Genomic DNA, 11,641 nt, shown 5'->3' on the forward strand with positions numbered 1-11,641 from the left:
TTATTTTCGGTGTTCCTGAGATTCTTAATGTGCACCTCCTGGTTAGTTGTAATTGTGAGACGATCGACTTAGAAATGGTGAGTCCGCCTTAGGTCCTGTTCCTTGTTTGGTTGTGGGCTTAGGATAGATAGAATCATTAAGTTCAACGGCCTATTGGACCATAATCACAAATAACTAGTGTGCATCGAGAGATCATAGGAAAGGACCAGGCATGACCAAAGATTACAGAATTACATTTGGGTCACTACTAAATTCGGAGAGTTCGAGCACAAGAACTTTCTTCATAAATCATTTCTGAATGTTTTAAGTCGGTTCATATAACAAATAATCACATTCAATAAACTCCGACTTACAATTGAAGACTTACCGATTTTTCGTCTTTATAACTTTTGACAGAACTATGTCGCCAAGGAAAAGACCCAGACCTTCCGGCAGCACAGCACCACCTCCTCCGCCGCCACCTCTACAGTTTGATTCCGTGATGTTCCAGGCTGCAGTAACAGCAGCCGTGACGGCCGCAATGTCGCAGATAGGGACAAACGGTGCTGGTGGTTCTGGATCGGGTGCTACGCACTCTAACCACGGGGACAGTACAGGGCGTACCAAAGAGTGTTCTTACAAAGACTTCACGAATGGCAAACCTGATTTTTTTAATGGAAGCGGGGGAGTGGTCACACTAATACAATGGTTCGAGAGGACTGAAGCAATTTTCAAAATCTGTGCTTGCCCCGTAACAAGCAAAGTCAAGTATGCGGCATTCACTTTCACCGGTAAAGCTCTCACTTGGTGGAATGGCCGAGTTAAGTCACTTACTCCTGCAGTGGCTAACTCTGTCAGCTGGGAGGACTTAAAAGCTTTGATGCTAAAGGAGTATTGCCCGAGGGGCGAAGTGCAAAAACTTGAAGAAGAACTCTGGAACCTCAAGATGTCGGGCGCAGACCTTGAAACTTATACTACCCGATTCAATGACCTCGCACTCCTCTGCCCAGCAATGGTCACTCCAGAAGAGAAGAAGGTGGAACGATACCTCTGGGGGCTGTCATCCCAGATTCAAGATAGTGTGTTGGACTCGAAACCCACTACTTTTGACAGTGCCAAGGAATTGGCACAACAACTTATCGATCATAGAGCCAGCCACGGTATTTTTATTGCCACCCATGATCAAGCTAAGGGGGGGACCAATAAAAGAAAATTCTGGAACAACAAAAAGAAGCAGTCGGTGCCAGACTCCTCCAAAAAGCAACAGACAGTTGCTGTCCGTGCTGCCACTACTCCTGCCACTCCAGGACCACCGAGGCAATATGCTGGAAACCTTCCCAAGTGCAACAAGTGTAATTTCCACCACACCGGTGCTTGTCGGGAAATGCACTGCAAAAATTGCAACAAGAAGGTGCATACCGCTCGCTTCTGCAGGGCACCAGCCCAACCAATCACTCAAGTCGCCAATACGGGGGCAAGTCAAGCCTGTTACGGCTGCGGGGAGACAGGACACTTCAAACAAAATTGCCCAAAGGCACAAACCCCTAATGCTGGTGGTGTGGGGAGAGTCCTGGCTATAGGACATGGAGAAGCGATCAAGGACCCCACGGTGGTTACTGGTACGTTTCTTCTCAATAACTCATATGCATGCATACTCTTCGATAGTGGAGCGGAGAAGAGTTTTGTGAGCCATCAATTCAAACACTCACTTAGACAAGATCCCCAATTACTAAAAGACACATACGTCGTAGAAATGGCAAACGGAAAGGCAGAGCGCACTAGTGATATAGATTCAGGGTGTACCCTCACTCTAGACAATCATTCATTTAAAATCGACCTAATGCCGGTAACAATAAAAAGTTTCGACATAATCATCAGTATGGATTGGTTAAGTTCTCATCGTGCTGACATTCTATGTTACGAAAGGGTCGTTCACCTCAATCTGCCAAGTGGCGAAACCCTTCTCGTCTACGGCGATAAACCCAGTGCAAACTGGCAAATCATCTCTTGTGTCAAGGCTCAAAAGTATCTCCGAAAGGAATACCACGCCTTCTTAGCCCACGTAGTAGATAAGAAACAAGAGGTGAAAAATATCAAAGACATTCCAGAGGTGTGCAACTTTCCCGACGTATTCCCAGAAGACCTTCCAGGCGTACCCCTCGCACGACAAGTCGAATTCCGAATCGACTTGGTCCCCAGAGCTACCCCAGTAGCCAAAGCTCCATACCGCCTAGCGCCGGCAGAAATGCAAGAATTGTCCAGTCAATTGAACGAGCTGTTAAGCAAAGGGTTCATCAGGCCGAGTTTTTAACCTTGGGGAGCACCAGTCCTGTTTGTGAAGAAGAAGGACGGATCTTTTCGCATGTGCATCGACTACCGCGAGTTAAATAAGCTTACCATCAAAAACCGATACCCTCTACCCCGAATCGACGACCTCTTCGACCAACTTCAAGGAGCAAGCTACTTTTCAAAAATCGATCTGAGGTCGGGCTACCATCAACTACGAGTTCAAGAAGAAGATATCCCCAAGACAGCCTTCAGAACTCGCTATGGGCACTATGAGTTTGTAATGATGCCCTTCGGGTTAACCAACGCACCTGCGGTATTCATGGACCTGATGAATCGAGTGTGTCGACCCTACTTAGACAAGTTCGTGATCGTATTCATCGATGACATTCTGGTCTACTCACGAAACAAGGAAGAGCACCGCCAACACCTGCGACAAGTGTTAGAGACATTGAGAGCTGAGAAGCTTTATGCTAAATTCTCTAAGTGCGAATTCTGGATCCGAGAAGTGGATTTCCTTGGTCATGTGGTCAGTGAGAGAGGGATACATGTGGACCCCTCCAAGATCAGGGCAATCGAGAACTGGTCAGTACCCACAACACCAACGGAAATCCGACAATTCTTGGGGCTTGCTGGATACTACCGAAGATTCATCCAAAACTTCTCCAAGATCGCTAAACCGCTCACCACCTTGACTCAAAAAGGTGTGATGTTTAAATGGGAAGATAAACAGGAAGCTGCCTTCCAAACCTTAAAACAAGCCTTGTGCAGCGCACCGATCCTGTCTCTGCCAGAGGGAACCGAAGACTTTGTAGTCTACTACGATGCATCAAACCAGGGGCTTGGGTGTGTATTAATGCAGCGAGGAAAGGTCATTGCCTACGCATCGAGGCAATTGAAAACACACGAGGTTAACTACGCCACGCATGACCTCGAATTGGGAGCAGTAGTGTTCGCCCTAAAGATCTGGAGGCACTACCTTTACGGAACAAAGTGTACTGTCTTTACCGATCACAAGAGCCTTCAGTACATTCTTAACCAAAAGGAGCTCAACATGAGGCAAAGACGATGGGTAGAACCACTGAACGATTACGAGTGTGAAATTCGTTATCACCCAGGTAAAGCAAACGTAGTAGCAGATGCCTTAAGTCGAAAGGAATACTCGGGACGCCGAGTAAAGTCATTAACGATGACAATCCATTCACACATGTCCACACAAATCAAAGAGGCTCAACTGGAGGCCTTGCAACCGGAAAATGTGACGGGTGAGGCATTAAGAGGAATGGATAAAAACCTACAAGTCAAAGACGACGCAGTTCGTTACCTCATGAACCGAATCTGGACGCCGAAGTTCGGTGGTTTCCGAGACGTCATCATGAACGAAGCACACAAGACTCGATACTCCATCCACCCAGGTTCAGATAAGATGTATCTGGATCTCAAGAAGTTGTACTAGTGGCCAAACATGAAAGCCGAAATCGCTACCTATGTAGGCAAGTGTTTGACTTGTACCAAGGTCAAAGTAGAATATCAGAAACCCTCAGGACTACTACAATAGCCTGATATACCTGAGTGGAAGTGGGAACGGATAACCATGGACTTCATTACCAAGCTACCCAAGACCACGGGCGGGCTTGATACCATATGGGTAATCATAGACAAATTGACCAAATCAGCGCACTTCCTGCCGATAAAGGAAACCGACAAGATGGAGAAACTGACTAGGACGTACATCAAAGAGATTGTACGACTGCATGGCGTGCCAAAATCCATTATCTCAGACAGGGATAGTCGATTTACCTCGCGATTCTGGCAATCACTTTAGCAGTCCTTGGGAACTAGGTTGGACATGAGTACAGCCTATCACCCACAAACCGACGGGCAAAGTGAGAGGACCATTCAAACGCTAGAAGACATGCTTAGAGCATGTGTGATAGACTTTGGTAAAGCTTGGGATACCCATTTACCACTTGTCGAATTCTCGTACAATAACAGTTATCACACTAGCATCAAGGTTGCACCATTTGAAGCCCTTTATGGCCGCAAGTGCAGGTCACCTTTGTGCTGGGCTGAAGTGGGTGACACGCAACTAGCTAAGGGACAAGTCCCTAATAGCACCCTCACTGGCCCAGAGATAATAAGAGAAACTACAGAGAAGATTGTTCAAATCCGAGAACGATTAAAAGCTTCTAGAGACAGACAGAAAAGTTACGCGGATAACAGACGAAAGCCTTTGGAATTCCAGGTTGGGGATCGTGTGCTATTAAAGGTCTCACCCTGGAAAGGTTTAATACGTTTCGCAGCTGAACCCTAGATACATCGGACCATTCGAAATCCTTGCCAGGATTGGTCCGGTAGCATATAAACTACGTTTGCCACAGGAACTTAATAACGTACATCCTACCTTCCACGTATCGAACTTAAAGAAATGTCTATCCGACGAGACCCTCGTGATACCACTCGACGAAATTGAAATCAACGAGAGTCTCCACTTCGTGGAAGAACCGGTAGAAATCATGGATCGAGAGATCAAAAGAACAAAGCAAAGTCATATTCCCATTGTGAAGGTCCCCTGGAACGCGAGGATCAGATGAAACAAAAGTATCCGCATCTCTTCCCAAATTCTTGAAGTCCCAGTCAAAAAGCAAATTTCGGGACGAAATTCCTTCTAACGGGGGGATGATGTGACAACCGTCAAATTCTGGTCGAGTCAAAGTCAAATAAAGTCAACAAGTCAAACCGGGCAACTCTACTAACACTTGTATACTAGGGTTCACTTTATGTAATTACTGTACAGCTCACTATTTTAACAGGAAATCATCACTTGAAAAGTCGTATTTTTAGATTTCTTGAACCCTAATCGGGGTAAGTGAGGTAGCAAAGCGATAAAAACACTTTTACATACCCTTCGGAGGTGTGTAACACTCTTAAACATGGCTTAACGGGGTTTGCGGACCTTGCGTTTCAAAGCCAAACACTCAAAAAGGTCACAGAAGAAATCTTTCCCAATCGCTTTCACTCTATCTCTCCCAAATCTCTCTAAGTATGCCAAATCTCTCTAAGTATGTCAAATCTCTCCCAAATCTCTCTAAGTATGTCAAATCTCTCCCAAATCTCTCTAAGTATGTCAAATCTCTCCCAAATCTCTCTAAGTATGCCAAATCTCTCCAAGTATGTCAAATCTCTCCCAAATCTCTCTAAGTATGCCAAATCTCTCCAAGTATGTCAAATCTCTCCCAAATCTCTCTAAGTATGTCAAATCTCTCCCAAATCTCTCTAACTATGCCAAATCTCTCCAAGTATGTCAAATCTCTCCCAAATCTCTCTAAGTATGCCAAATCTCTCCAAGTATGTCAAATCTCTCCCAAATCTCTCTCAAAATCTCTCTCAACTTCTTATAATCACTCGGGGCATCCCGACCCTCGAATTTGACGAAAACAGCTCAAAAACGGAAGTGTACGCGAAAAACAGCCTTAAGGAGCCGTAACCCCTCTTAGGAGCCGAAACTCCTCTTAGGAGCCGAACCTCCTGAGAACCGAAACCCTCTCAGCCGAAATGGACCGAGGGCTCTGTCTATTTCGGTCCCCTGATCATGCTGAACCGAGACCTGACTTTCGGCTCTCCTTCCCACCTTCGGTCCGAGAGGACTCCACTTTCGGTCCGAGAGGACTGCTCCTTCGGTCCGAGAGGCGACCTGCGCATCCGAACCCCACTCTCAGTTTCTACTTCTACTCTCGGTTCCATGAGCATTGACTGAACCTCCGGCCCCGAATTTCGGAAATTGACAATTCTTACCCGGTTTTCAACATTTTTAACGTTTTGAGCCCGTTTTTCTAGATTTTAACACGGGATTTTCACCCAAACTCGTATTTTAACATAATAAACCCTAAATATTCATATTTAATTATGTTTTTGGGAAAATCCTTACTTAGGAATAAAAATCTAATGGGTAAGGCTTAGAGGTGGAGTGTTGACTTTGCTTTAGTGTATGACACAAGCAACCACCCCATGCCCACTCCATGAACCACCCTTGTCCTTCCACCATACCTAGTCATTCAATAGTACTTTCCCCACCATTTGACCAGCCACACTCTTGGTCAAAGGCTGAAAACTATTATCTGTCCTCATATTACTCTCATTTCTCTCATTTTCTCTCATTTTCCACCAAAGAACAAATTGCATTCTCTCTCACTTTCTCTCTCTAAATTCGAGATTCAAGGCTATTCTCCAGACTTTTCTTCCACTCTTGGTAAGTATTATCATCCTCCATATGATTATTTCACTCCTTCTACTCAAATCATAGGTTACTCACACAAATTTCACCATATTTGTGTTAGTTCTTCAAATCTTCAAGCAATCTTCTAAGTGTTCTTGAGTTGAACACTACCTTTCTTCAACATCCACCCACTGAAATCACACAAGGTGAGTTCATACCCATATCTTTTCATGTTTTCTTAAGTTTTAAGGTGGGGAATACAAGTTAAAAACACCAAGAACACAACTAAACTTACCCAACAGCTTTCATCAGAAAAGTTTAACTCCATTCACGGACTGTTTTGGTCGACTTAAACACTTTAGTTTTCAAAACTGTATTAGGTGCAAATAGTTCATGTTCATACCTTTAAAATGACTATTTGCACATCACCATACGATGTTTCTATAATTTATGGTGATTTTTACAAAACTGCCTGTCATTTCAAAAACAAACCCGCACCAGTCTGTGAATAGGGGCTTTTTCACACAAGTGGGAAGACACTAAAAATCATAATAAAATTTATGAACAAACTAGACGCATTTTCCAAACTCTCAGAATTTACAGATTCTGATTTGGACTCTTGGTGATTTTTCTATAAATCTTCTAAGAACAGGAATTAGAAATGTTAACACTAGAAAAGTGTTGTCTATTCATTCACACATTGTAACTTGTTGAGCAAGGTGTGTATCATTAGGTGCATATATGTGTTAAATTATATGTCATTTTCGTCTTGGTAAATAGACACACAATAGAAAACAAATGGATTTTTACCTCCATAAAGATGGTAATTTGTTTAAAATAAACAAAGTTATATCCATTGCACTCAAACATTTTGATAAACTATTGTAAGTATAGTTTATGTTCACTGCTACCACTATCATTTGATAAACTATCATAGGTATAGTTTATGATGCACTACACAACAAGTTCATTACTAAAGGTTTCAATTACACAAAAAGGGTTTTCATTCACCACACGTAAATCCGTTAATGACTAAATTGTGAGACATTCGCTTCATGTTATTTTCCAAGTAACGCACTATAAGTCCTGTATTGTAACCAGAGTCTCTTTGAGGGAGAGCGTGATAGTTGTGTATAGATCTATATTGGGATTGACACCCCACACCTTGCTGCTAGCTACAGTAGGACCTCGAGGTCTACGGGTGACAAATGTCATATCAGTTCCGACACCTGAAGAACGTCGTTTCAGGCCATCTAAGTCATAGTATGGTTATAATAACTCACATAAAGTATTAACAACTCATAGGAATTACGCGAATTTCATTAATTCAAACGAGTTTATGTCAATTTAAACTTGCATTGTTTTACTAATAGCATGGAAATTACTTGTACACTTTGGTCTTCGGATTTAAGGCTGCAATTCCTACTCTAAGGAAAATATTGGATTTTCTGGAATAAACATTACTTTTACAAAGGAAAAGGTTTTCGTCACTACATTCAAAAGCTTATGAACTCACCAACTTAATTGTTGACACTCTTTCAAACTACTTGTATTCTCAGGGAATAAATAAACAGGTAAACAAGCGCTTTTGAGGATGGGACGTTAAGGCGTCAAACATTTCATTTTTGCCAACATAATGTAATTGATTTGGAAACATGTAAACATATACTATGATGTAACTTTTTCAATTATATTTATGTTGATTGTGTTTACTTCGATCACTATTAAAATTGTTGTTATGATACTATATATGAAGTCCTCCACCCCGGACGTTTCTGCCATCCTTGGTTTGGGGGTGTGACACTTTAGGAGTCCTTGAAGTTTGGTGAGGGTGACTTCTTCCTTGTTCATGTGGTATGTCATGCGAAATTGATCATAACACGATGGTAAGGAGTGCAAAATGATATCTATTGCGAACTCCTCTGGGATGTTCACATTCAGCTTCATCAAACGGTCCACATACCTCTGCATTTTCTGCATGTGGCCCGTGATGCGTTCACCATCTTTCATTCGGGTTGTTACCATGGAGGAGATGATTTTATATCGCTCTTGACGAGCACTCTGATGGTAGCGGTCCATCAAATCCTGGTGCATCTCAAAAGGATAGTAGTCCTCATAGGACTTTTGGAGCTCGGCTGTCATAGTGGCCATCATGATGCATGCCGATTTGGTAGCATCTCTTTCATGTGCCTCATATTCAGCCATCTCCTCAGGAGTAGCAGTCGGCTCAGGTACCTTAAGCTCCTTTTCGAGAACATATTCTTTATTCTCATACCGAGTAACCATCCTGATGTTCCTGATCCAATCTGTAAAGTTGGATCCATCAAAGATGACTCTCCCATAAAGGTTCATGAGAGAGAAGGAGCCGGTAGGATTTGAGCCAGAAGCAGCATTGATGAAAGACATCTAAAAAGAAGAAAAGACAAGTTTAGTTTAGATATAAAGATAGTCCTTAATAAAACACCCAAATGTAATATTAAGGTTAGGACCCAATCACAATATATTATAACTTAGAAGAGGGATGTCGTAATCTAAGCTAAAACATATTTGAAAGGTAGGTGAATGACGATTCACCAATTTCCACCATGAAAACGAAATATAAATAATTAGGTTTTATTTGGTTTTTAGAAACTCCTAGATTCTTTTGAGATTCATTGAACTTTTCAATGGCATGTTTCAATCTCGAGTGTGCCCTTCATGTTTTGTGACTGGGATACTGAGGATCACAAAACAAGGTGTGAAGTAACCATGCAAATTACCTGGTACCCTTAATGTTTTTCATTTAATCGATGCGCCGGTTAACCACACGCACTCCACCAACCTATGAAAAACCTTAAGTCACCCTTTGCCTACCTTGTTAAGTCCAAGTTAGTGTGCCGGTTAACCACACACGCTCCACAGGGCCGGCCCCGAGAAATTGTAGGCCCTGTGAAATTTAGTAAAAAAAAATGCCTCAGAAATATTCTAAATATCATCCTCTTAATATAGTTGTAAAAAAAAATTTCATCAAAATAGCATACAAAAAACTAAATCCGTTTCTACTTAAAAATTGTCATCCTTTTAATGTTTGAACCTAGCTTCACTATTTCTCTATAATAGACGTATTAACAAATTGTCATGCCCTTGAAAAATCAATCTAAAAACTGAAATGTAAAATTATGAAACAGAAAGACAACAAAATAAAAATATGGATGGCTGAAATTTTAAATCCAAAACTGATTATTTGATAGTCTTTATATCAGAATTGTTAATTACCTTTTCAAATTTGTAAAATCTAAAACTACTAACCTTATTTGTAGTTTGGATTTTGGATGACTGTCCAACTAAAACTAATATTCTGTAAAAATCAAAATCAGAAGAGATGTTAAAATCATAATCATATACAACATTTATCTCTTATAAAATAAAAACAGAAAGGATGAACGATTAAAAAACATATAATACCTTTATTATTTGGAAAGAATATCAGAAATTTTTAACTCTTGAGAAACCAAATGTATTACTCTAAAAATCTGAATCAGAAACATACTCTGATATTTGGAAAGAAAATCAAAGCATACACAGTTACTTGAAGGCCGCGATTCAAGGTCGAAGGTCGTGGTTCAAGGTTGAAGGCCGCAATTTCTGAAGAGAGAGGTGTTCTCGTAGTTAAAGGCTGCGTTTCATAAACAAGAAGGGCCTTGAATACTATGATTTTTTAAGAACAAACGAACCCAGATGGGAGAAATTGTTGTCTTTTTTAAACCTTGAAGGATGCGACCTTTTAAATCCAAAGATATCCTATGGATTATGATATCTTTACCAAGAATTGAATCGTTGCTTGCCATCAATGGTTATGATTGAAAACGAGGCAGGAGCAAAATCGATTTCAATTCTCGCTTTCAATTTTGTTTTCAATCTTTTTGATTGGGAAGAAAACGTATTCTGCTTTTAGACCTAAACAAGAAAATAGGCCATACCTACCGGTGTAATACTACTTAAGGCTAAAAATATTGGGCCCCTGGTGGAGGATGGGCCCTGTTCATGAGCACCTCTTGAACTTGCCTTGGGCCGGCCCTGACGCTCCACTAACGACTTAATCAAAGTGCAAAGTGTAATTTCATGGGTTAGCACCTTATTCACATTTTCCTAAAGTAACTAAGATTGAGAATTTATAAAACATTTAGTTACTTTATAATAATCATTATACTTTTTAATGAGAATTTTAAGTCATTGTCCTACCCGTTCAGCTAACGACCCTCCACCAGTCAAGGAAGCGGTGGGTGAGAGTGGACACCCATTAAGCTGCCATTTTATAGGCAACAACCTCATACCCCCTTATAGACCGGCTTCGTGAATGAGGCCTAATAACGGTAAAACGACTTGATCTTATACATATAAATCTATTATTAAACTTATAATATTATAAAGTATAAGGGTTGAATTTTAACCTTTAAAATTCTAGGGGTTGGAACTAAAGTTTTTTAAGATGGCTTTACATGTTCCAAAACTTGAGGGCAAGTTTTGTAACTTTACAAAACCTTTCAATTCATAACTTATGAGTTATTAAAATGAAGACTCTTCATTTTTGTAACTTATGTGTTCTTTTAATGGCTTTAATACAAAGAGGCTTTTGGTTATCCATAACTTGAGGACAAGTTTTGGACTCCATTAAAACACATAAAGATCATGAATTCAGCATTAATCAAGTAATTCCTATGATCTATCAAGAACTCATAAGAACATGAATAATCATATCAAAATTTCAAGAACATATGAACACATATAATCATGTAATTTTGATATTAGCCATTGTAAATGGATTAGAACAATCATTACACCATCTAAAACAAGTTTAATAACATCAAAACAGTTTAGGGTAATGTTTCTAGTCCATTTCCAGCAACAAAAGTCGAAAATCTTCATTCTGAGGCTCCTACTCGTCGAGTGCACGAACCTACTCGACGAGTAGGATGAGTTTAATCATGGACTCGGCGAGTCCCCCCATGGACTCGGCGAGTTCATCATGCAGACAACAAGAAAATCGACTTTTTCACTATTTTGCATCAAGTATCAACAAACAAGCCTAGGCTCTGATACTACTCATGTGTTTTGAGCATTCTAACACTCCTAAGTGTACATGCAACCCTAGAAAACTTTGGATCTATGTTTGTCTAAAAT

Source organism: Lactuca virosa, chromosome 1 (assembly GCF_052849685.1).
Source record: "Lactuca virosa cultivar CGN04683 chromosome 1, Lactuca_virosa_CGN04683_v6, whole genome shotgun sequence".
NCBI classification, from domain to species: Eukaryota; Viridiplantae; Streptophyta; class Magnoliopsida; order Asterales; family Asteraceae; genus Lactuca; species Lactuca virosa.